At 39.3% G+C, this 26,788-nt stretch overlaps 1 protein-coding gene across 5 annotated transcripts in view; it reads right to left on the reverse strand.

Annotated features, from left to right (window-relative positions):
* Positions 1-26,788, reverse strand: part of LOC105483650 (apolipoprotein O like) — a 96,774-nt gene that overhangs the window by 55,747 nt on the left and 14,239 nt on the right. The window contains exon 1 of one of the 5 annotated variants that reach the window (XM_011744616.3): positions 528-2,626. The exons of the other annotated variants lie outside the window; for them this stretch is intronic. The gene's annotated coding sequence lies outside the window, so the exon portion shown is untranslated. Of the gene's footprint in view, positions 1-527; positions 2,627-26,788 lie in introns of those variants that run through there. 5 annotated transcript variants of the gene reach the window in all.

The raw sequence follows: 26,788 nt of genomic DNA on the forward strand, positions 1-26,788 counted from the left end.
AATGGTACAGCACATTGAAAATGTTTGAACGAGGATTGGCAAGCTACAATTCTGGGCTAAATCTGGCCTGGACGCTAAGCTAAAAATGTTTTTAAAAAACATATTTAAAGATATGTAAAAACAAGAATATGTGACAAGAGCTCTCATGCATCCTGCAAAGCCTAAAACATTTACCATGAGGCCATTTACAAAAAAAAATGTGCCAGCCTCCAATTTAGAAAATCAAATAAGATATTCAAAAAGTTATCAGAGTTTGGGGTGTTATTAAAAAACTTACAGCCTTATGAGGCTGTCATTAATCAAACAGCATTAAAATTGAGCAGAGATAATCGAGTTTTCACAAGAGGAAAGACCTTGACTTAAAACTATTTTTAACTCAAAATAATAAGTCAAAATTACAACTTATTTAAAATCAATGAGAGATTGAAAACTGGCTCTCTACAAAAGATAACAGGTCCTAAAACAGAATTCTCGCACATGGAAATTTACAAACAGCAGGGCTAAAAGATGAGTATGAGGTAACTTACCCATAAGACTCACCCTCTCCAACTGTTCCTGCAATAAAAATAGAGCTGATTCTTGTTATTTCCAGCAGTTATATTCTATAAAGTAGCTGTGAATACTGATTTACAGAATACTGAACCATTCCTCCAGGGAAAAATGCAGGGTGAGCTTCCTGTGATAGCAAGTTTTTTGAAGGTTTTTTATCATGAACTGATGTTGAATTTTATCAAATGCTTTTTCAGCATCAATTGAAATGATTATACGATTTTGATCCTTCATTCTGTTGATATGATGTAGCACACCGACTGATTTGTATATGCTGAACCGTCCTTGCATCTCTGGGATAAATCCTACTTGGTCATCATGAATGATCTTTTTAATGTGTTTTGGAATTTGGTTTGCTGGTATTTTTGAAGATTTTTGCATCAATATTCATCAGGGATACTGGTCTATAGTTTTCTTGTTTGATGTGTTTTAATATCAGGGTAATATTAGCCTTGTAGAATGAGTTTGGAAGTATTCCCCTCTTCTCTATTTGTCAGAAGAGTTTCAGTAGAACTGGTATTTCTTCTTTAAATATTTGGTAAAATCCAGCAGTGAAGCCATCAAGTCCCAGGCTTCTCCTTCTGGGGAGATTTTTACTACGTCTTCCATCTCACTGTTATTTGCCTGCTCAGATTTTGGATTTCTTCATGGTTCAATGTTGGTAGGTTGCGTGTGTCTGGGAATTTATCCATTTCTTCTAGATTTTCCAATTTATTGGCATATAGTTGATCATAGTAGCCACTAATGATCCTTTGAATTTTTGCAGTATTGGCTGAATGTCTTTTTCATCTATTATTTTATTTATTTGGGTGTTTTCTCTCTTTTGTTTTGTTAGTCTAGCTAAAGGTTTGTAAATTTCATCTTTTAAAACAACCAACTTTTTGTTTCATTGATCTTTTGTATTATTTTCTTCATTTCAATTTCATTTATTTCTGCTCTGATCATTATTATTTCTTTTCTTCTACTGATTTTGTATTTGGTTAGCTCTTGTTATTAAGAATTTTTGTTTGGGGAGGTATGAAGATGGCTGATTAGAAGCAGCCAGTGTATGCTGCTCTCAAGGAGAAGATACACAGTAGCCAGTAAACACAAGCTCTTCCACTGAATCATCCAGGAAGACATGTTGGAATTCATCAAGGGAGCACCATGACGCACAGAGAGCAGAGAAGTGCAAGACAGGACAGCTGCCCACCCAGGACTGGCAGGAAGACAAGGGGGGTTCCCCACCACAGGGAAATGGTAAGTCAGCAAAAGCCCCCAGAGGCTCACACTTATGCCATGAACCTTTGCAATCCTGGACACAGGAGACCACCCACAGACCCTCTATTCCCAAGGCCTCCAGACTGACACAGGCTGCCTGGAGTTTTCCGGGTGGGCAGAGTTGCCACTCAGGCACATAAAGATGCCCAAGGGCCTTGGACTCCTGAGCACTCTTGCACTAGCTACCATAGATCCACCAACAAGGGAGGCCAGACTCTCTCACATGCCCCCAGGATAGGGGCCATATTCATGGTGCTGAGGAATGGACGGACTGCAGGCTTTGCCTCTGCTACACCTGTCTAGGCAAAGCCCACTGGCCTGCGATCCTAACACAACCACACCAACCCCACCTAAGAATTCAGGCCAATAGCAGCTCTGCAATTCTTCTGGGATAAAGCTCCCAGAGGTAACTGATAGGCCTGACATTTTGGCCAATGCCTCAGCCCCCACCTCTACTACACTCAGGCTGAGAAGGGAGAGAAGAGCCCAAAATATTGCTGGCCTCCAGCACACGGCAGCAGCCTTACAGAGAAGAGGCCAGATTATTTTCCGTGCAGGTCTCTGCCAGTGCTACTCCTCACTGGGCAGAGCTTCCCTACCAGGGTCCCCAGTACAGCCATCCTACCCCAACCTGAGCACTTGGGCTGGCAGCAGCTCTGCATTTCCCTGGGATGGAGCTCCCAGAAGTAATCAAGAGACACATCACTTTTACAATTACCGCAGCAAAACAAAACAACAACAAATCCAAAGGACAGCAACATCAAACATTAAAGGAACATCAGCCCACACATGAAAAAGAATGAGTGCAAGAACTCGGGCAACGGGAAAAGCCAAAGTGTCTTCTTACCTCCAAACAACCGCACTACCTCCACAGCAATGGTACTTAACCAGACAAAAGTGGTGGAAATGACAGACAAAAGGTTTAGAATATAGATAGGAATGAAGAACATCAAGATTCAGAAGAAAGTTGAAGCAAATCCAAAGAATCTAAAGAAGTAAATAAAACAAGAGTTGAAAGATAAAATTCCCATTTTAAGAACCAAAACCAATAGAAAGAGCTGAAAAAACATACTGTAAAAATTTCATAATATAATCAGAAGTACTAACAGCAGAAAAGACCACACTGAGGGAAGAATCTGAGCTTGAAGATCAGTTCTTCCAATCAACTCGGTTAGACAAAAACAAAGAGAATAAAAAAAAGGAACAAAACCTCTGGAAATGTGGAATTATGTAAAGAGACTAAACCAATAACTCACTGGCATCCCTAAAACACAGAGAGAAAGAGATAGTAACTTGGAAAACATATTTGAGAATATTGTCCATGAGAATGTCCCCAACCTCACTAGAAAGGTCAACATTCAAATTCAAGAAATGAATAGAAGCCATATGAGACAGTATATAAGATGACCATCCCCAAGACACATACTCACCATATTCTTCAGGGTCAATGTGAAAAAATATTAAAGGCAGCTAGAGAGAAGAAGCAGGTCACCTGTAAGGGGAACTCCATCAGGCTAAGAGTGGCCTTCCAGCAGAAATGCTATAAGCCAGAAGAGATTTGGGGCCTATATGCAGCATTCTTAAATAAAACAAATTCCAAACAAGAATATCATATCCAGCCAAAATATGCTTCATAAGCTAATGAGAAATAAGATTCCTGTCAGACAAACAAATGCTAAGGAAATTTGTTAACACCAGATCTGCCTTACAAGAGGTCCTTAAAGGAGTGCTAAACATGGAAATCAAAGACTGTTAGTGGCACCATAAAAATCCCCTTAAGTACATAGACTATTGATACTATAAAGCAACCACACAATCAAATCTGCATATTAACCTGCTAACAACATGATGACAGGACCAAATCTGCACATATCAGTGTTAAATTTGAATGTAAATAGGCTAAACGCCCCATTTGAAAGGCACGCAGTGGCAAGTTAGATAAAGAAGTAAAACCCAATTGTATGCTGTCTTCAAGAGACCCATCTGATACGCAGTGACATCCATAGGGTCAAATTAAACGGATGGAGAAAAATTCACCAAGCAAACACAATATGAAAAAGGGCAAGGGGTGCTAATCTAATTTCACACAAAAAAGACTTTAAACCAACAACGATCAAAAAAGGACAAAGAGGGATATTATATAATAAGGAGTTCAATTCAAGAAGACTTAACAATCCTAAATATATATGCACCCAATACTGGAGTACCCAGATCCATAAGGCAAGTTCTAGTTCTTAGAGACCTACAAGGAGATTTACATAAATACACAATAACAGTAGGAAACTTCAACACCCTGCTGGCAGTACTAGAAATATCATCAAGACAGAAAACTAACAAAGATACCAGGACCTGAACTTGACACATAACAGACTTCTACATAACACTCCACCCAACAAAAACAGAATAAACATTAATCTCATCTGCACATGGCACATACTCTAAAACTGACCACACAATCATCCCTAAAGCAGTTCTCAAAAAATACACACACAAACAAACTGAAATCATACCAATCACATTCTCAGACCACAGTGCAATGCAATAAAAAAAAAAAAAAAGAAGTCAATGCCAAAATCTCTCAAAACCATACAATTACATGGACATTAAACAATCTGCTACTGAATTACTTTTGGGTACACAATGAAATTAGGGCAGAAACCAAAAAATTATTTGAAACTAATGAAAACAAAGATACAACATACCAGAACCCCTGGGACACAGCTAAAGCATTATTAAGAGGAAAGTTTACAGCACTGAAAATCCACATCAAAAAGCCTGACAGATCTCAAATTAACATCACCTTACATCACAACTAGAGAAACTTGAAAAACAAGAACCAACCAACCAAAAAGGTAGAAGAAAAATAATAACCAAAATCATAGAGCAACTCAATATAACAGAGATGTGAAAAATGATACAAAAGATTAAAAAAAAAGTTGTTTTTTTGAAGAAATAAATAAGATTGAGAGACAACTAGCTAGACTAATAATGAAAAAAAGAAGATCCAAATAAACACAATCAGAAATGACAAATGGAACATTACCACCAACTACATGGAAATACAAACAACCCCCAGAAACTATTAAGAAATCCTCTATGAACACAAGCTAGAAAACCTGGAAGAAACAAATAAATTCCTAAAAATATATACCACCCAAGATTGAACCATGAAGAAATTAAAACTCGGAACAGAGAAATAATGAGTTCAGAAATTAAGTCAGTAATAAAAAGCCTACCAACCAGGGAAAAAAAAAAAAAAAAAAAAAAAAAAACTTGGACCAGATAGATTCACAGCTTAGTTCTACCAGATGTATAAAGAAGAGCTGGTACCAATCCTACTAACGTATTCCAAAAATTGAGGAGGAGGGACTCCTCCCTAACTCATTCTATGAGGCTAGCATCATTGTATATCAAAACCCCACAGAAACACAACAAAAGAAGAAAACTTCTGGCCAATACTCTGATAAACATAGATGCAAAAATTCTAAACAAAATACTAGAAAGCCAAATCTAGGAAAACATCAAAAAGCCAATCCACCATGACCAAACAGGCTTTAAACCTGGGATGCAAGGATGGTTTAATAGATGCAAAATAATAAATGTAATTAATCACATAAACAGAACTAAAAACAAGACCCTATGATCCTCTTAATAGATGCAGAAAAGGATTTCAGTAAAATTCAACAACCTTTGTCGAATGCATAGTTTGCAAATATTTTCTCCCACACTGTAGGTTGTCTGTTTTCTCTGTTGATTATTTCTTTTTCTGTGCAGAATCTGTTTAGTTTAATTAAGTGCCATTTGTTTATTTTTGCTTTTGTTGTATTTGTTTTGGGGGTCTTAGTCATGAACTCTTTGCCTAGACTGATGTCTACAAGAGTTTTTACAATATTGTCTTCTAGAATTTTTATAGTTTCAAGCCTTATATTTAACGCTTTGATCAATCTTGAGTTGATGTTTGTATATGGTGACAGATAGGGATCAATTTTCATTCTTCTATGTGCGGCTTACCAGTTATCCTGGCACCACTTGTTCAATAGGGTGTCCTTTCCCCACTTTATGTTTTTGTACGCTTTGTTGAAGATCAGTTGGCTATATTTGGCTTTATTGCTGGGTTCTCTATTCTGTTCCATTGGTCTATGTGCCTATTTTTACATCAGTACCATGCTGCTTTGGTAACTATAGCCTTATAGTATAGTTTGAAGTCAGGTGTACTAGTCTGTTTTCAGACTGCTGATAAAGACATACCCGAGACTGGGCAATTTACAAAAGAAAGAGGTTTAATGGACTCACAGTTCTACATGGCTAGGAAGGCCTCAAAATCGTGGCAGAAGGTTAAAGGCATATCTCATATGGCAGCAGGCAAAAGAAGAATGAGAGCCAAGCAAAAGGGGTTTCCCCTTATAAAACCATCAGATCTCATGATACTTGTTCACTACCATGAGAACAGTATGGGGGAACCGCCCCATGATTCAATTGTCTCCCACTGGGTCCTTCCCACAACATGAACAAATTATGGGAGTTACAATGCAAGATGTGATTTGGGTAGGAACACAGCCAACCCATATCAACAGGTAATATGATGCCTCCAGATTTGAAAAAGACACATACACACAAGTTTATAGCAGTACTTCTGCAATTGCAAAAATATGAATCCAACCTAAATAACCATCATCCAAGGAGTGGATAAAGAAAATGTGTTATATATACACCAGGGAATACTACTCAGCCATAAAACAGAATGAAATAACGGCCTCTGCAGCAACTTGGATGGAGTTGGAGGCCATTATTCTAAGTGACGTAACTCAGGAATGGAAAACCAAATATTGTATGTTTTCACTTACACATGAGAGCTAAGCTTCAGGAGAGCTAATACATGAGGATGCAAGACATAATAATAATATAATGGGCTCTGGGGACTCAAGGGGAAGGATGAGAGGGATGTGATGGAAAAAAGACTACATATTGGGTACACTGTACACTGCTCAGGTGACATGTACACCAAATCTCAGAAATCACTACTAAAGAACTTATCCATGTAACCAAAAACCACTTGCTCCCCAAAATCTATTGAAATAAAATTTTAAAAATACAATAAAATTCAACAACCCTTCATTTTAAAAACCCTCAACAAATTAGGCATCAAAGGAACATACCTCAAAATAATAACAGCCATCTATGACAAACTCACAGCCAACAACAAACTGAATGGGCAAAACCTGGAAGCATTCCCTTTGAGAACTATAATAAGACAAGGATGTGCACTCTTTTCATGCCTAGTCAATATAGTACTGGAAGTCCTAGCCAGGAATTAGGCAAAAGAAAGACAAAAAATCCATCCAAATATGAAAAGACGAAGTCTCTTCAAAGAAGATATGATCTTATACCTAGAAAACCCCATAGTCTCTGTCCAATAGTTTGTGGTTCTAATAAACAACTCCAGCAAAGTTTTAGGATACAAAATAAAAATTTGAAAAATCAGGAGCATTTCTATAAATTATCAACATCCAAGTTGAGAGCCAATTTAAGAATACGATACCATTCACATTAGCCATGAATAGAATAAAATACCTAGGAATACAGCTAACCACAGAGGTGAAAGATCTCTACAATGAGAACTATAAAACACTGCTGAAAGAAATCAGCGATGACACAAACAAATGGAGAAACAATCCATGCTCATGGGTAGGAAGAATCAATATTTTTTAAATGGCCACACTGCCCAAAGCAATTTACAGATTCAATGTTATTCCTATCAAACTACCAACAACATTTCCCACAGAAGTAGAAACAACGATTCTAAAATTAATATGGAACCAGAAACAAGCCCAAATAGCCCAAACTATCCTAAGTAAAAAGAACAAAGCTGGTGTCATCGCATTTCCTGACTTCAAACTATAGTACAAGGCTATAGTAACCAACACAGCATGGTACTGGTACGAAAACAGACACATAGACCAATGTAACAGGTTAGAGGTTAGAGAACCCAGGTTAGACATTAGAGAACCCAGAAATAAAGCCACACAAGTATAACCAACTGATCTTTTACAAACTCAACAAAAACAAGTAATGGGTAAAGAACTCCCTATTCAACAAGTGGTGCTGGGATAACTGGTGAGCCCTATGCAGAAGATTAAAACTAAACTTCTGCCTTTCACCATACACAAATATCAACTCAAGATGGATTAAAGACTTAAAAGTAAAGCCTAAAAAAATTAAAACCCTGAAAGATAAGCTAGAAAATACCATTCTGGACATCGGCCCTGGCAAAGTTTTCCTGGCAAAGAAACCAAAAGCAATTGCAACAAAAGCAAACATTGACAAATGGAACCTAATTAAACTAAAGAGCATCTGCACAGCAAAAGAAACTATTAAACAGATAACTTACTGAATATGAGGAAATATTCACAAACTATGCATCTAACAAAGGTTTCATATCCAGAATCTACACAAAACTTAGACAATCGAACAAGCAGAAAACAATTTACCCCATTAAAAAATGGGGAAAAGACACGAACAGACACTTGTCAAAAGATGACATACAAGTGGCCAACAAATATATGAAAATAAGCTCAACATCACTAATTATTAGACAAATGCAAATCAAAACCACAATGAGATACCATCTCATACCAGTCAGAACGGCCATTATTAAAAAATCAAAAAACAACAGATGCTGGTGAGGCTGCAGAGAAAAGGGAACATTATACCCTGATGGTGGGAATATAAATTAGTTCAGCCACTGTGGAAAGCAATTTGGATATTTCTCAGAGAACTTAAAACAGAACTATCATTTGACTCAACAATCCCACTACTGGGTATATATCCAAAGGAATATAAATTATTTTACCATATATACATGCACTCATGTGTTCATTGCAGCACTATTCACAATACCAAATAAATGGAATCAACCTAGGTGCCACCAGTGGTGTAGTGAATATACAACATGAGATACATATACACCATGGAATACTATGCATCCATAAAAAAGAAGAAATCATGTCCTTTACAGCAACATGGATGCAGCTGGAAGCCATTATCCTAACTGAATTAATGCAGGAACAGAAAATCAAATACTGCATGTTCTCACTTATAAGTGGAAACTAAACAATTGGTACCCATGGACATATAGATGGGAACAATAGACACTGAGGACTAGTAGATGGGGGAGGGAGGGAGAAAATAATTGAAAAACTATTGGGCAATATGCTCACTACCTGGGTGATGGGATCAATCAAACCCCATATGTCAGCATCATTCAATATATTCTTGTAACAAACCTGCACATGTACCCCAAACCTAGAATAAAAGTTGACATTATTAAAAAAAAAAAAAACCCAAAAAGCTGTCAACTAGAATTTAATTATGAAGCCTATTACTTTTACTAAAAATATAAGCCTGATTTCTATAATTATTCCCTACCACCTAGCATTTTTCTAAAATAATATTTATAAAACATTTCAATAATCTGTTTTATTACTTCTAGTCTAACATTATGGGGATACATGATCAAATACAACTTGATTCTAAAATAAAAGAGGAGAAAAAAAGTCATTCTGCAAGAAAATATACTTTTCTCCAATAACACCTATCTTGACTAATGGTATTTTTTTTTAATTTATAAAATATACATTGTGTGACTCAGCTATCTAGAACTTTTCAGCTTCTAGAGGAGTTCCTCAACCAGCAAAGGGGGGAAAGAAACAAGACATTTTCAAAATCTCTTGTGGCCAAAAAGCTGTCCTGGAACATCCAGCAACCAACACAAAGGGAGAAAAATCAAGAGCTGAGTATTACAGGTAAGGTTACTCCAGTTGGCTAGTTGTGATTATAAAAGTTAAGATTATACATACCAAAAGTCACAAAATAGGAGAAGTAACAAGGAATAGAAGAGTTAAGAAATAATAAAAAGAGAATAAAAGTAGCAGAAGCACAGTATGGCTGGCAAAGGAAAAGAACCAGCAACAAAGCGACAAATGCATGATGGAAAAGCTCTATAACCTGGTAGTGTTATGGTACCTGTGCCACACCTCATTATCATGTCTCTGAAAAGAAAAGAGATCTCTGATGACAGTGTGTCTGTTCTGTATTTAAGGAGTGCATACTGTGTGCCAGGTGCTTTACATATATTTAGTATTTTTAATCTTCACAATAATCTAATATAGTGGTCTTACTTAAGATGCTTTTGGCTAAAATTCTGGAATCTCCAACTGAAACTGGCTTCAACAATGAAAAAAACTTATTCTCCATATAACAAAGTCTAGGAGCAGGCAGACATAAGGATTGGTTAATTCACTAGCTTACTGAGAACCCAGGTTCTTCCATTTTTCTGTTGCCCACATCAAAGTGCCATTTATTTATTTATTTATTTTTACTCCAGATATTTTAGTCTGTTTTTATTAAAAAGGAGAATATATAATATTCAAACTCTATTTGATCTATGTAGCAAAATTCCAAGTATTTTTTTTTATTATACTTTAAGTTCTAGGGTACATGTGCACAACGTGCAGGTTTGTTACATATGTATACTTGTGCCATGTTGGTGTGCTGCACCCATCAACTCATCAGCACCCATCAACTCGTCATTTACATCAGGTAGAACTCCCAATGCAATCCCTCCCCTCTCCCCCCTCCCCATGATAGGCCCCAGTGGGTGATGTTCCCCTTCTCGAGTCCAAGTGATCTCATTGTTCAGTTCCCACCTATGAGTGACAACATGCGGTGTTTGGTTTTCTGTTCTTGTGATAGTTTGCTAAGAATGATGGTTTCCAGCTGCATCCATGTCCCTACAAAGGACACAAACTCATCCTTTTTTATGGCTGCATAGTATTCCATGGTGTATATGTGCCACATTTTCTTAATCCAGTCTGTCACTGATGGACATTTGGGTTGATTCCAAGTCTTTGCTATTGTGAACAGTGCCGCAATAAACATACGTGTGCATGTGTCTTTATAGCAGCATGATTTATAATCCTTTGGGTATATACCCAGTAATGGGATGGCTGAGTCATATGGTATTTCTAGTTCTAGATCCTTGAGGAATTGCCATACTGTTTTCCACAGTGGTTGAACTAGTTTACAATCCCACCAACATTGTAAAAGTGTTCCTATTTCTCCACATCCTTTCCAGCACCTGTTGTTTCCTGACTTTTTAATGATTGCCATTCTAACTGGTGTGAGATGGTATCTCAAAGTGCCATTTAAAATGATGCATAGCATCTGGTGTTTTCTTGAAAACTAAATATTAAGGAACACTAAGAGAAAGGAGTGACCTGTAACACAGCTGTAAAAGTCAAGTACTCTGAAGACGAATGTGCTGACAAAATAACACCTGTGGTCTAATATAATAGCAATGGAAAAGGGGTAATTAACATTTGCTGAACGCCTACTATGCACCAGAAAGTATTTGGATACAACACCACAAATACCAGCAGTGGCCTTTGGAGAACAAAAAAACACTTAGAAAAAGGCTGCCTTTGATTTACTGAGCATGTCACCCTGCCCACAGGGCCAAGAAGCTGTATACATTTCAATTCACAATTATGGAAGAAAAAGAAAATGATACCAGCCACTTTTTCAATCTAAGACTATTTCCGGGCTCAATACCCATTCAGGTCCACTATCTATATAGTCACTTACATAACAAATACAACGTATTACAATTGGCAAAGTTAAAAACTAAAGATACAGAGTTACGAAGAAAGCGTTCAACTGTCTGGTTTAACATAGATGGGAGTTACGTAGTATATTCGAGATATAACGTTCATCAAAATTAAAGCTCTAGCACTTAAAGACCAATCTTAAATTACCTACAACAAATAAGTGTCTAGATCAGTGTGGTTGTATTACAAAATTATAGAACATTAATGGTAAAGCATTTCAAGCACTAAGTTACTTTAATTACGATGTATGAAAGGATTATTCTGAAATTTCTGAACATATTAATCATTCAATAACTGTGGTGCAATTATTACTGGGTAATACTTGAAAGTATCAAAAGTTTATCTTAAATAAAAATCTAACTAGAAAATTAAAAATAAAAACATACATCGGGAGTATATTTACACAAACATCTTTTTTAAAACTTTTTCTTTTTTTTTTTTTTTTTGAGGAGTTTTGCTCTTGTTGCCCAGGCTGGAGTACAATGGCGCGATCTCAGCTCACTGCAACCTCCACCACCCAGGTTCAAGCGATTCTCCTGCCTCAGCCCCCTAAGTAGCTGGGATTACAGGCATGTGCCACCATGCCCAGCTAATTTTTTATTTTTAGTAGAGACGGCGTTTCTCCATGTTGGTCAGGCTAGTCTCAAACTCCCAACCTCAGTTGATCAGCCCGCCTCAGCCTCCCAAAGTTCTGGGATTACAGGCGTGAGCCACTGCGCCCAGCCACAATTAAACATCTTAAAAATCCTCCAGAAATGGCACAACAGATCAGCCAAACTTACTTTAGCCAGTTTGTTAATCAGGCTAAAGTATTTTATGAGTATTTTTTAGATACTTTAATCAGTACTTTGACAAATACTGAGTATTGTCAAACTCAGTAATAAGATTTTGAAAAACACCTGACAGCCTCCTTTGACACACACATATATACACATATGCTATATCTGGGGAAAAAATCAGGCTGTATCTCCCTGGTGGAAATGTAGGAGAGGAATATTGAGAGCATTCTATTTACTTGAAAAGATTGTAGCACTCCAATAAAAGATGATTTTAAGGCTGTTGTCAGTTTAGAATTCAGATGTTACAAAATTTCAAAACAGAATTAAATAAGCTATACAGAAATGCTGAACTGATCTTTCTAAAATATTGCTTGTTCTCTCAGCTCTACAACCTTTACCGCCTTCCTCTGGCCCTAGCCACATTAATCTTCCTAGGCCCCAAACATGTCAAGCACATTCCTCCCTCAGTGCCTTCACACACTCCATGTGTTGTACTAGAATGCCCTCTCCTCTCCAGTACCTAACAGTACTTGGCACACAGCAGGCACCAAAAAATAATTATTGAATGAATACACTTACCAAAACCCTGCCCTTCACTGACGGCCTGGATCAATTCCCACTAGTTCACTCAAAGACATATCTCTGAATTCATACAGTTCATATTTTTGTGAGGCACTAATCTGGTGTTTAACAAATATAACATCACATTATTATTTATCTTTCTGAAATATATGCAGCCTATTTTTCTATTAAATATAGACTCCTGTGGGTAGTCTTACACCTCTCGTATCCAAAAGACTTTGCACGACTAAGGACCTTACAACTAAATAATAAAATGATACACAGGTTTAAATAGGGCAGTACACACAGAGAATCTACTAAGTTATTTTATGTAATAGCATTTATGAGATGCCTATCCACCAAGCATTTGTGGAAGCAAACAACTAAAGGTCCTAAGGCGAAACTGAAATTGTAAGACTGATTCAGCAATCTTAACTTTTTGAAAATTTAATGAAAGTTATTAACTATCTTAGCTCAAAATGTACTTACTCTGAAATTTTTGCATATGCTTGCAGGCCAACACACACTGAGGCATTTGAGGACTCAATCAATCCAGCGCTAACACAAATGAAATTTATCACAAGTACATTTTATCCTGATATGCAGATACAAAATTCCTTCAGGATTTCTAAGAATCAAATACAATTCTGGTGAACTCTGAAAAATCATTTTATTATTTTTAATTTCTTATATCTACTATTTTAATACTTTTTGGAGTATAAGTGGTTTTTGTGTACATGGGTGAATTGTATAGAGGTAAACTATGAGATTTTAGTGCACCCATAACCCAAATAGTATACATTTTAACCCAATATGTACTCTTTTATCTCTCGTCCTCCTTCCACTCTGCCCCTTCTGAGTCTCCAAATTCCATCACACTACTCTGTATGTCTTTGCATACCTATAGCTTAAATCCCACTTCTAAGTGAGAACAGAGGGTATTTGGTTTTCCATTCCTGAGTTACTTCATTTAGAAGAATGGCTGCCAGTCCCATCCAAGTTGCTTCAAAAGACATTATTTTACTGTTATTTATGGATGAGTAGTATTCTGTGGTGTATACACAACATTTTATTGTATTTATCTACTTATTTATTTTTAATTCAATAGTTTTTGGGGTACAAGTGGTTTTTGGTCACATGGATGAATTATGTAGTAGAGATTTTAGTGTACCTGTCACCTGAGCAGTGAACATTATACCTAATGTGTAGCTTTTTTTTTTTTTAATCCCTGACCCACCTCCCAGTATACCCATTCTGACTCTCTAAAGTCCATTATATCACTCTGTATGCCTTTGTGTACTCACAGCTTAGCTCCTACTTATAAGTGAGAACATACAGTTTTTGGTTTTCCACTCCTGTGTTACTTCACTTAAAATAATGACTGCCAGCTCCATCCAAGACGCCACAAAAAATATTATTTCATTCCTTTTAATGGCTGAATAGTATTCCATGCTGTGTATATACCACATTTTCTTGATCTACTTGTTGGTTGACGGGCATTTAGGTTGGTTCCATGTTTTTGCAATTGTGAATTGTGCTGCTATAAACATGCATGTCCGTGTCTTTTCCATATCATGACTTCTTCTCCTTTGGGTAGACACCCAGTAGTGGGACTGCTGGATCGAGTGGTAGATATACTTTTAGTTACTTAAGGAATTCCCATACTGTTTTCCATAGTGGTTGTACTAATTTACACTCCAGCAGTGTAAAAGTGTTCCCTTTTTACCACATCCACATGAACAGCTACTGTTTTTTGGCTTTTTAATTATGGCCATTCTTGCAGGAGTTAAGTGGTATCTCATTGTGGTTTTAATTTGTATTTCCCTGATGATTAGTGATGTTGAGAATTTTGTAGTATGTTTGATGGCTGTTTGTACATCTTTTGAGAAATGTCTATTTATGTTCTTCGCCCACTTTTTGATGGGATTATTTGTTTTTCTTGGTGATTTGAGTTCCTTATAGATTCTGTTTGATAAAACTACACAACAAATTTCAATTATAATTGCTTGAGACTTTTCACGTTCACTGTGACGAGAAACAGGTTATTAGTCCACTGGCATGAAGGAGGTGAGAATTAAACTGAAATCTGAAATCAGAAGAAATATTGCACTACACTAGGTACTGGGAAAAAAGGAATTCTTCTAAAACAGAATAACAGCAGAAGCTAGCAATTATTGAACATCTGAAATAGTCCTAGCATAGTGTTATGCACTTTACCTATTACCAATTTAGTATTTTCCAGTATAAAAACCCTGGGAAAGAAGTACAATTCTTATTTTAATTATTCAGATAAGAAAATACACTTAGATCATTTATGTGATCTGCTCAAAGTTATGCAGCTTTTATATGATAGGGCAGGGAAATTCTCATGTGAGTCTAGTTAAAATGGCTTATATCCAAAAGACAGGCAGTAACAAATGCTGATAAGGATGTGGAGAAAAGGGAACCCTTGTATATTGTTTCTGGGAATGTAAGTTAGTACAACTACTATAGAGAACACTTTGGAGGTTCTTCAAAAAACTAAAAATTGAGCTACCATATAATCAAGCAATCCCACTGCTGGATATATACCCAACAGAAAGGAAATCAGTACAGCCAACAGATATCTGCACTCAGTGTTTGTTGCAGCACTGTTCACAATAGCTAAGATTTGGAAACAACCTAAGTGTCCATCAACAGGTCAATGAATAAATAAAATGTGGTACCTATACACAATGAAGTACTATTCAGCCACAAAAAAGTATGAGATCAGTAATTTTCAACAACAAAGATGAAACTGGAGGTCATTATGTTAAGTGAAATAAGCCAGGCACAGAAAGACAAAGATCCTATGTTCTCACTTACCTGTGAGATCTAAAAATCAAAACAATTGAATTCATGGACATAGAGAGTAAAAGGATGATTACCAAAAGTTGGGAAGGATGGTGATAGATGTAAGGGGAGAGGTGGGAATGGTTAGTTATTACCAAATAAAAAATTAAAAAAAAAAAAAATCAGACCTACTATTTGGTAGCACAACAGTGTGGCTAAAGTCAATAATAACTTAATTGTTCATTTTTAAAGAACTTAAAGAGTGCAATTGGACTGCTTGTAACTCAAAGGATAAATGCTTGAGAGAATGGATACCCCATTCTCCATAATGTACTTATTTCACATTGCATGCCTATATCAAAATATCTCATGTATCCCATAAATATATGCACATACTATGTACCTAGAAAACTTTTTAAAAACATGAAAATAAAAAAGAGATTTGATTACAGAAGAGTATCATAGTGAGGCAGAATGTGTAGAATTTGCACAGCCATTACTGGCTTTCAAACTGGAAGAAGTCATCATGAGACAAGGAATGCTGATGGTCTCTAGCAACTACAAAAGGCAAAGAAATGGATTCTCCCCTAAAACTCCCAGAAGGAACACATGCCTGCCAACACCTTGAGTTTCAGACTTATGACCCCCAGAACTGTGAGGAAACAAATCTGTGTTGTTTTTGGCCACTGAGACTGTGGTAATCTGTTAGAGCAGCTATAAAAAATTAATAGAAGTGTCAATCCACCAAGAATCCTTTTTTTAAACAACCAGACATAATTACCATAGGACTCAGCAATCATACTTCTGGGCATTTATACCAGTAAAATAAAATTTATATCCACAAAAAATCCTGTACACAATTGTTGGTAGCAGCTTTATTTGCAACAGCCCAAACTGGAAACGTCCAGTTGGTTCTTTAATGGCAGTATGAAAAGCTTAATGAAACTTCTCCCTCAGGGAGACATCTATCAAAACTAGTAAAAATTAGCAAATTCTCTGAATATTGATCAAATCACTCACAACAAATTGAGATGCATTTATTCAACAAAATCTATAGAATCTGGTAAGAAGAGTGAGAGGCAATGGCATTCGTGGCGACTTAAACCCTAACATACCAATAACTGAATTACATGTAAATTGTTTAAATATACTAATTAAGGCAGATGTTGGCAGAGGGGATGAAAAATAGTGACCCAAACTATTTATGTAACAGAGCATTAGTATCCAGAATGTATATCAGATATCTGAGACTTCATGCTATACAGGAAAGACACATCACAGAGTTAGTCCAGCAAAGTCACTAAACAAGTAAGTGAACAAACATGCAACACCAATAACAAGCCTGAGGTGGGGTTGTGAAGTGTTATCAGAAACCAGAGTTGCTCCAATATATTATCTAAAACGTCCGTGATATAGTTTGGATATTTGTCCCTGCCCATATCACATGTTGAATATTAATCCCCAATAATGGAAGTGGGGGCTGGTGGTGGCAGGTATTTGGGTCATGGTGGCAAATCCCTCATGGCTTGGTGCTGTCTTCACAACAGTGAGTTCGCGAAATTTTGTTGTTTTGAAGTCTGTGGTACCTTCCCTTCTCCCTTCCTCCTTCCCTCCTTCCACTTCTCTTGCTTCTGCCATGTGAGATGCTTGCTCCAGCTTCACTTTCCACCGTAATTAGAAGCTTCCTGAGAATCTTCACAGAAGCAGATGCTACCACGTTTCCTGTAAAGCCTGCAAAACTGTGAGTCAATTAAACCTCTTTTCTTTATAAATTACCCAGTGTCAGGTATTTCCTTATAGCAATTCCAGAATGCCTAACACAGAAAATTGGTATCAGGAGTGGGGCATTGCTATAAAGATACCTGAAAATTTGAAAGTGACTCTGCAACTGGGTAATGGACAGAGGTTGGAAAAGTGTGGAGGGCTCAGAATATAGGAAGATGAGGGAAAGTCTGGAACTTCTTAGAGACTGTTTAAATGGTTTTGACCAAAATGCTGACAGCGATATGGACAACGAACTCTAGGCTGCTGAGGTCTGAGATGGAAATGAGGATATTTTGGGAACTGGAGCGAAGGTCAACCTTGCTCTGCCTTAGCAAAGAACTTGGCTACATTGTGTCCATGCCCTAGGATCTGTGGAGGTTTGAATTTGAGAGTGATGACCTAGCATATCTGACAGAAAAAAAAAATTATAAGTAGCAAAGCGTTCAAGAAGTGATGTGGCTGCTTATAACAGCCTACACTGAGATGCAAGAACAAATAAATGACTTAAAGTTAGAAATTATATTTAAACAGAAAGCAGAGCATAAAAGTTTGAAATATTTGCAGCCTGGCCACATGGCAGACAAAAAAAAAAGCTCTTTCAAACAGGCTGCTGAGCAACCACCTGCTAGAGATAGTTGCATAACTAAAAGGGAATCAAGGGCTAATATCCAAGACACTGGGGAAAAGGCCTTGAAGGTATTTCAGACACCTTTGCGGTAGCCCCTCCCATCATAGGCCCAGGGGCCTAGGAGGATAGAAGGGTTTTGTAGGCCAGGCCCAGGGGCCCACAGCCCTGCACAGCCTCAGAACACTGTTTCCCATATCTCAGCCACTCTAGCTCCAGCTATGGCCCAAACTGGCCCTGGTAGAGTTCAGGCTACCACTCTGGAGAATGCAAGACATAAGCCTTGGTAGCTTCTATGTAGTGTTCAGCCTGTAGGGGTACAGAATCCAAGAGTGATGAATACTTGGCAGCCTCTTCCCTGATTTGTGGATATATGAGAAAGCCTTGGGACTGAGGCAGGAGCCTACTGCAGAGGTGGAGCCCTCGCAGAGAACCTCTACTATGGCAGTGCCAAGTGTTGGAGCTCCCACAGAGGGTCCCCAATAGAGCACTGCTTAGTGGAGCTGTGAGAAAGGGGATACTAACCTCCACACTCCAGAATGGTAGATTCACCAGCTGCTTGCACCCTGCACCTAGAAAAGCTACAATCATTTAAATCCAATCCATAAGAGCAGCCCTGGGGGATGAATCCCGCAAAGACACAGGGGCAGAGCTGTCCAAGGCCTTGGAAGCCCATCCTTTGCAGCAGTGTGTCCTGGATATGGAACACAGAGTCAAAGGAGATTATTTTGGAGCTTTAAGATTTAATGACTGCCCTGCTGGGTGTTGAACGTACATGGGGCCTGTAGTCCATTTCTTTTAGCTGATTTCTCCCTTTTAGAATGAGAATGTTTACCTAATGCCTATACCCAACAAATAAAAAACCTGTTTTTTATTTGACAGGCTCATAGGTAGAAGGGACTTGCCTTGTCTCAGATGAGACTTTGGACTTTGCAATTTTGAGTTAACACTGGAAGAAGTTAAGACTTTCGGGGAGTGTTGGGAAGGTACAATTGTATTTTGCAATGTGGAAAGGACATGAGATTTAGGAGGGGCCAGAGGTGGAATGATATAATTTGGATATTTGTCCCTGCCCAAATCTCATGTTGAATTATAATCCCTAGTGCTGAAGGTGAGTCCTAGTGGGAGGTGTTTGCATTATGGGGGCAGACCCCTCATGGCTTGGTGTTGTCTTCATGACAGTGAATGAGCTGTTGCGAGACCTGCTCATCTAAAACTGTGTGGAACCTCCCCTCCCCACATACTCTCTATCTCTCTCTCTTGCCCTTGCTCTTGTCATGGGAGATGCCTGCTCCCCATTTTGTAGTCTGCCACGATTGGAGGCTTCGTGAGACCTCCCCAGAAGCAGATGCCACCAAGCTTCATGTAAAGCCTAAACAATTGTGAGCTAATCAAACCTCTTTTGCTTATAAATTACCCCGTCTCAAGTATTTCTTTAGTGCTCACAATTCAGCTGGCTAGAAGGCTAGATACATGGCAAGAGAGGAAGCAAGAGAGAGACTGGAGGTACCAGGCTCTTTGTAACCACCAGCTCTTGCAGGAAATAATGGAGTGCGAACTCACTTATTATAGGAAGGACTGCACCAAACCTGTGACCCAAACATCTAGGCATTTAGGCAATGCACAAATGGCCTAACACAGTCCAGTTTACAACAATGGCCTGTACCTATACCCATTCAGAGCTCTGTTCTGAAAGAGCTATTCCAAAGAGCTCTCCAGCAGAGCGGCAACTCCCATCTTTCCCAATTCCCTGAGCTAAAAGAGATATTCCAGATGAATTTGGCAGATGGTGAAAACTAGGAAATATGCTGCTTTCTCAGCCAAAGCTTCTGCCCCATACGAAGGATTCAGAAAGGACAGCTGCTGGTGAAAAGTCCAGTCCCCTAGTCCCTCATAGCTCTGTGTGACTGAAGAGCTGGTCTAGGAGTCAAAACAGCCCTGTGGAATCTTGCATATCTCCCAACTTTATAGTGTAAAAGTGGTATCCCAGTTAGATTTGGCAGGGGTTCTTCCCAGGGGAAAACTGGATCAAGCGTGAAAACTGGCAACACCCTAACTTTGCCAAGCAACTAGACTTTATCTGGATCAAACTGCAGGGCAATTTATGCTCCGGATTGTAATCAAAAACAACAGAACGAACAGCAATCAGTGGAGACTAAAAGTTTGGTATGATATAAATAGAAGCCAAGAGCCATTATTGGGGAGATCAGAAAGAGACAAAGAGAATTCCACAAATACCAGTCATCGCTAGTGGCCCAGAATACTAGGCACATACCCAAGGCTGCATACTCCGAGGAATGGCTGAAGAGGAAAATAATGATTATCTAGTCTTTGGCTGAATATGAGGCAACCTCAAGCTCCTTGGACTGTGAAAGCACTCTCCAAGTCACAAACAGAATCAACAGTAAAGGGTAAACACCTTGCTGGTTTAAAATGCTTAATTACAGCCTCTGGCCAACCACACATCACTAAGCATGCTGACACAGAGGCAATCCCTAGAAATCTAGGCCTAAATATAAAAACAGAAAAGAAGTATCTAGGCAGGGATATCTGAGACTTCATACCATGTTACAAATAGACATCACAGAGTAAGTCCAAGAAAGTCACTAAACAAGTAAGTGAACAAACGACAACAAAAAGAAGCCTGGGGTGGGATGAAGGGTGTTGTTGGAAACCAGAGTTGCTACAATATATTATCTAAAATGTCCCATTTACAACACAAAAATATAAAACATGCAAATAAACAGGAAGTTTTGACCCAATAGAAATTGTCCTAGAGAAAATCCAGATGGATGCAGTGATATTCTCTTTCTTCTTATATTTTTGTCTTGAAAGCTATTTTGTCTGGTGGAGTTACTCTAGACTCTACTCTATTCCCTTAATCTGTGTGTATGTATTTATGTCAGTGTCAAGCTTTTTTATTACTATAGCATTGGAATAGATTTTCAAATCATGCAACGTGATACCTCTGGCTTTCTTCTTTTTGCCAATATTGTTCTGGCTGTTTGGAGTCTCTTCTGGTTGCATATGGATTTTAGGATTGTTTTTCTGTTTCTGGGGAAAGTGTCATTGAAATTTTGATAGGGATTGCACTGAATATGTAGACTGTTTTGGGTAGCATGGACATTTTAATAATATGAATTCTCTCAATTCATAACCAGGGGATAGCTTTCAATTTGCTTCTGTCTTCTATTTCATCAGTGTTTTAAAGTTTTCAGTGTACAGATCTTTCACTTACTTGGCTAAATTTATTTCTAAGTATTTTTTATAGTAGCTAATTTAAATGAAATAATTTTCTTGATTTATTTTTTGGATAGTTCACTGTTACTGATAGAAACACTGATTTTGTATGCTGATTTTGTATTCGCAACTTTACTAAATTCATTTATTACTTTTAAAAGATTTTTCTGTAGTCTTTAGGGTTTTCTGTATACAAGGATCATGTTGTTTCAAACAGAGTCTTAGTCCTTTTGTGTTGTTATGAAGGAATATCTGAGACTGGGTAATTTGTAAAGAAAAAAGGTTTGTTTGGCTCACGATTCAGCTGGCTAGAAGGCTAGATACATAGCAAGAGAGGAAGCAAGAGAGAGAGTGGAGGTGCCAGGCTCTTTGTAACCACCAGCTCTTGCAGGAAATAATGCAGTGCGAACTCACTTATTATAGTAAGGACTGCACCAAACCATTCATGGGGGATCTGGCCCTGTGACCCAAACATTTACCATGAGGACCCACCTCCAACAATGGGAAACAAATTTCAATATGAGGTTTGGGGAAAAAACATCGAGATTATAGCATAAGGACAAATTAACTTCTTCCTTCTCAATTGAGATACCTTTTATTTCTTTCTCTCGCCTAATTGCTCTGGGTAGGACTTCCAGTACTATGTTAAATAGAAATGGCAAGAGTGGGCATCCTTGTCTTGTGCTTGGTCTTAGAGGAAAAGCTTTCAGCTTTTCACCATTGAGTATGATGTTAAATGTAGGATTCTCATATATGGCCTTTACCATGTTTAGGTACATTCCTTGTATAACCAATTTCTTGAAGTTTTTATCATGAAAGGATGTTGAATTTTGTCAAATGCCTTTTCTGCATCTATTGACATGATCATATGGCTTTTGTCCTTCCTTTTGTTAATGCCATATGTCACATTTATTGATCTGCATATTTTGAACCATCTTTCCATCCCTTGGATAAATCCCACTGATCAGGGTAAATGATTATTTTAATGTGCTGTTGAGTTCAGTTTGCTAGTATTTTATTGAAGACTTTTGCATCTAAGTTCATCAGGAATACTGACCTGTAATTTTCTTCCCTTGTTGTGTCCTTGTCTGGCTTTTGTATCACGGTAATGCTGGCCTTGTAAAATACATTTGAAAGTAATGCCTGTTGTTCAGTTTTTGAAGAGTTTGAGGACTGGTATTATTCCTTCTTTAAAATGTTTGGTAGAATTCAGCAGTGAAGCCATCATGTCCCCAGCTTTTCTTTGATAGAGTTTTTACTAGTGACTCAATCTCCTTATTCATTAGCACTCTGTTCGGATTTTCTATTTCTTTGTAATTCAGTCTTGGTAAGTTGTATGTGTCTAGCAATTTGCCAATTTTTTTCTAGGTTATCCAGTTTGTTGGCATATAATTGTTCACAGTAGTCTCATGATTTTTAGTATTTCTGTGGTATCATTTGTAGTCTCCTCTTTCATTTCTGATTTGTCTTCTCTCTTTTTTAGAACTGAGTCTAGCTAAAGGTTTATCAATGTTACCTTTTCACAAAAACCAACTCTTAGTTTCACTTATCTTTTATATTGTTTTTCTCGTTTCCATTTCATTTATTTGTGTTCTGATCTTTATTATTTCCTTCTTTATGCTAACTTTGGGCTTAGTTTTTTTTGTTTGTTTTGTTTTGTTTTTTCCTAGCTTCTTGAGGTGTAACATTAGGTTTTATACTTGGGACCTGGAGCCTGAATCCACAGGAACTGGCCTGGCACCGAGAGAGGCTTAGCACCTGGGACCACTGGGATGGGCCTGGAACCTGGGTCTGGGTTGTCTTAGCACCTCAGTCTATAGGGTCTGTCCCAGTATTGGGGTGAGAATGGACCCTGGGTCTGCTGGAGCAGGCCTGAACTCTGGGTTCTCTAGAGCCTGGGGCCAGCATGGAGCTCGGTTCTGTAGGGGCTGGTATGAAGCCTAGGATTATGGCACTGGCCTAGTACCTGGAGCCACTAGAAATGGCCAGGATCCTAGGGCTGTGGAGACAGGCCTGGAGTTTGTGTCTGCTGGTGCTGGCTGGAGGCTGAGTATATAGGTGCTTGTCTAGAGGCTAAGTCTGCAAGGACTGGCCTTGGCTCTGGGGCCAGCCTGGGTCCTGGGTATACATGGGTGGTCCTGGAGCCTGAGTCCATGGAGACCAATCCACTAGCAGTGTCTACTGGGACAGGCATGTACCCTAGGTCTGCTGGGGCATGGGGCCACAGGGACTGGCTTAACACCGGGCAGGCCTAGAGCCTGTGTCTCTGAGTTCCTGCCTAGTGTCAGAGGCTAAGGGTGCTAATCCAGCATAGGAGTGGATCTCAAGCCTATGGCCATGAGAACTGGCCCATTCCTGGGGACGATCCTGATGCTAGTATCACTAGGGGTGGCCTTGCCCTGGGGTGGCTCTGGAGCCTAAAACTGCAAGGACCTGTCTGAGACTGGGGATAGTCTAGAGCCTGGAGCTGCTGGTGTTGGCCTAGCACTAGGGAGGCCTGGAGCCTGGGGCTAGAGGGTTCTGCCTGATACCAGGGTGGGCTTTCAGACTGTATCTGCAGGTATTAACTTGAACCTGGGGTAAAGGGGCTAGCCTGGTACTGAGCAGACGTGGAACCTGTATCCACATATGTCAGCCTGATGACTAAGGCTGCAAGAGCCAGCCTGATGCTGGGGATAGCCGAGAGCTTAGGACCACTGAGGTCAGCTGAACATTGAGGACAGTCCAGAACCTGAGGATCCTGAGGTTGTCCTGACAGTAAAGAAGCCTGGAGACCAAGTCTGCTGCATAGGTCTGGAGCCTGGGGCTGTGGGATGCAGCCTGGTGCTGGAACAGGTGGGCTTGGAGGCTTAGTCCATAGATACTGACCTGGAGTCTAGAGCTGTGGAGGCCTACCCTGCATTGTGTTTTACTAAGACAAGTCTATTGCTGGTGTCCAAGGCAAAGTCTGGTGTCTATTGCCCACTTTTCTCTCCACGCTACACTGCCTGGTGTTGGGGGAGGGGTGACATGGGCAATGTAAAACTGACTGTCTCTCCTGCCCTCATCAATGCATCTTTTCATAATTCTGTGCTACACCCAGGAGCTGTAATTTCTCACTTGGTTTCCTTAGCTCCTATAAAGGTCATTTCATATATGGAGGGATCTTCGAATTGATGTTTCTGCAAGGGAAAGAGTGCTGGAGCATCCTATTCTGCCATTTTGCTGATGCTTGTCTCTGAGTCAGGGTTTTGACCAATCATATCATCATCACCAATCTTGCTGACACTGCCTCTGTTCAGCACCCACCCCCAGGTCCTGAATCAGGGCTTTCACATGTCCTTACTGAGGCTGCACTCCCGCTACTCTGTGCCCTAGCCCCTGGGTCTTGAGCCAGGGCTTTGATTAACCATCCCTGGGGTTAGGCTGCCACTGCTCTAGACTCTACACTCTGGGCTTAAGTCACAGATATCACTGCTGTTTGCTCCACTCCCTGGGGCCTGAGTTGTGGCTACAACCAGCCATCCCTTGGGCCACACTACCCACTGTTGCATCACAGACCCACTGCCCAGGCCTCTTCTTGGTCCTGTCATTGCTGGATCTGTGTTACTGTTATATCCCTTCCCCATGAGGTCAAGTCATTGTGGAATGTCCTAGAGACCCACCGTAAACTCTGTAGATGATATGCACAAGACCATGTCTTAATCACTGGCACCACTATCCCAGCAAGTATGTCTGTGCTCCAGTTCCCAGATGCCACAGAAGTTCTGTGCACACCTAACCACAGATCCTCAGATCTGTTGCTACTCCAAATACCTGTGCCCTAAGCACTGGCACCACCATCACTGTCTTAGCCTCTTTGGACTTCTATAACAAAATGCCTTGGCCGGGCGCGGTGGCTCAAGCCTGTAATCCCAGCACTTTGGGAGGCCGAGACGGGCGGATCACGAGGTCAGGAGATCGAGACCATCCTGGCGAACACGGTGAAACCCCGTCTCTACTAAAAAAATACAAAAAACTAGCCGGGCGAGGTGGCGGGCGCCTGTAGTCCCAGCTACACAGGAGGTTGAGGCAGGAGAATGGCGTAAACCCGGGAGGCGGAGCTTGCAGTGAGCTGAGATCCGGCCACTGCGCTCCAGCCCCAGCGACAGAGCAAGACTCCGTCTCAAAAAAAAAAAAAAAAAAAAAAAAAAAAAAAAAATGCCTTAAGCTGGATTATTTATAAATTATAGAAATGTATTGCTTACAGTTCTGGAGACTGGAAAGTCACATATCAAGGCAACAGAAGATATAGTCTCTAATGAGGGCTTGATCTGTGCTTCAAAGACGTTAACTTCTTCTAGCATCCTTACATGGCAGAAGGAGTACGTCCATTCCCTTCAATCTCTGTTATGGGGGCATTAGTCCCATTTGTGAGGGTAGAGCCCTCATAACTTAATATCTTTCAGATAGGCCCCACTTATTAAAACTGTCACATACAGTATTAGTTTCCAACATATAAATTTGAAGGGAACACCCACATTCAAACCATAGCAGCCACTGATCATGCACCTGCCCCAATCCCAGCATCACCACAGCTGCGGTTGTGTGAATGCCAGCATGCCACAATCGGTGCCAAGAGGAATAACCTTGGCTAGAATATCCCCCCATGAGAGAAAAGGAGTGCAAGAGGAACCCAGCAGCCACCACTACCAAGGACCATAAGAGCCCTAGCCACTATAGCCACCACAGACTGCACACATATAAACATAAGGCTGCCAGAAAAATGAAAACATCAAGGAAATATGATACCACTAAAGAAACACAGTAACTATGCAGTAAGTGATCTCAAAGAAACGGAGATCTATGTTATCTGAAAAAGAATTAAAAATAATTATTTTAAGGAAGATCAGTGAGATAGAAGAGAACACATACAGCTCAATGAACTCAGGAAAGTAATAAACAAAACAAGATCAACAAAGAAACAGAAATTATCAAAAAGAACCAACAAAAATTTTAGAACTGCAGAATATAATGAATGAAATACAAATGTAAAAGAGAGCTTCAAACAGGAGACATGATCAAATAGAACAAAGAATCTGCAAACTTGAAGGCAGACCTTATGAAATTATCCAGTGAGAAGATTTTTTAAAAAATGAAAAATAGTGAAGAAAACCCAAAGAACTTACGGGACACTATCAACTGAATCACTGATCACATTTAGATGTTTGTCCCCTCCAAATCTCATGTTGAAATGTCATCTCAAATTTGAAGTTGGGGCCTGGTGGGAGGTTACTGGATCATGAGAGCAGTCCCTCATAAATAACTTGGTGCTATCCTCATAATAGTGAGTGAGTTTTTGCAAGATCTGGTTGTTTAAAATGTTGTGGCACCTCCCCACTTGCTTTCTTGCTCCCACTCTCACCATATGACATGCTGGTTCCTCATTGCCTTCTGGCATGATAGTTAGCTTCCTGAGGCCCGCACCAGAAACATGTCAGCACCATGCTTCCTGTACAGCCTGAAGTACTGTAAGCCAAAAATAAAACCTCTTTTCACAAAGTAGTTAGCCTCAG

Source organism: Macaca nemestrina, chromosome X (genome assembly GCF_043159975.1).
Source record: "Macaca nemestrina isolate mMacNem1 chromosome X, mMacNem.hap1, whole genome shotgun sequence".
Lineage (NCBI taxonomy): Eukaryota > Metazoa > Chordata > Mammalia > Primates > Cercopithecidae > Macaca > Macaca nemestrina.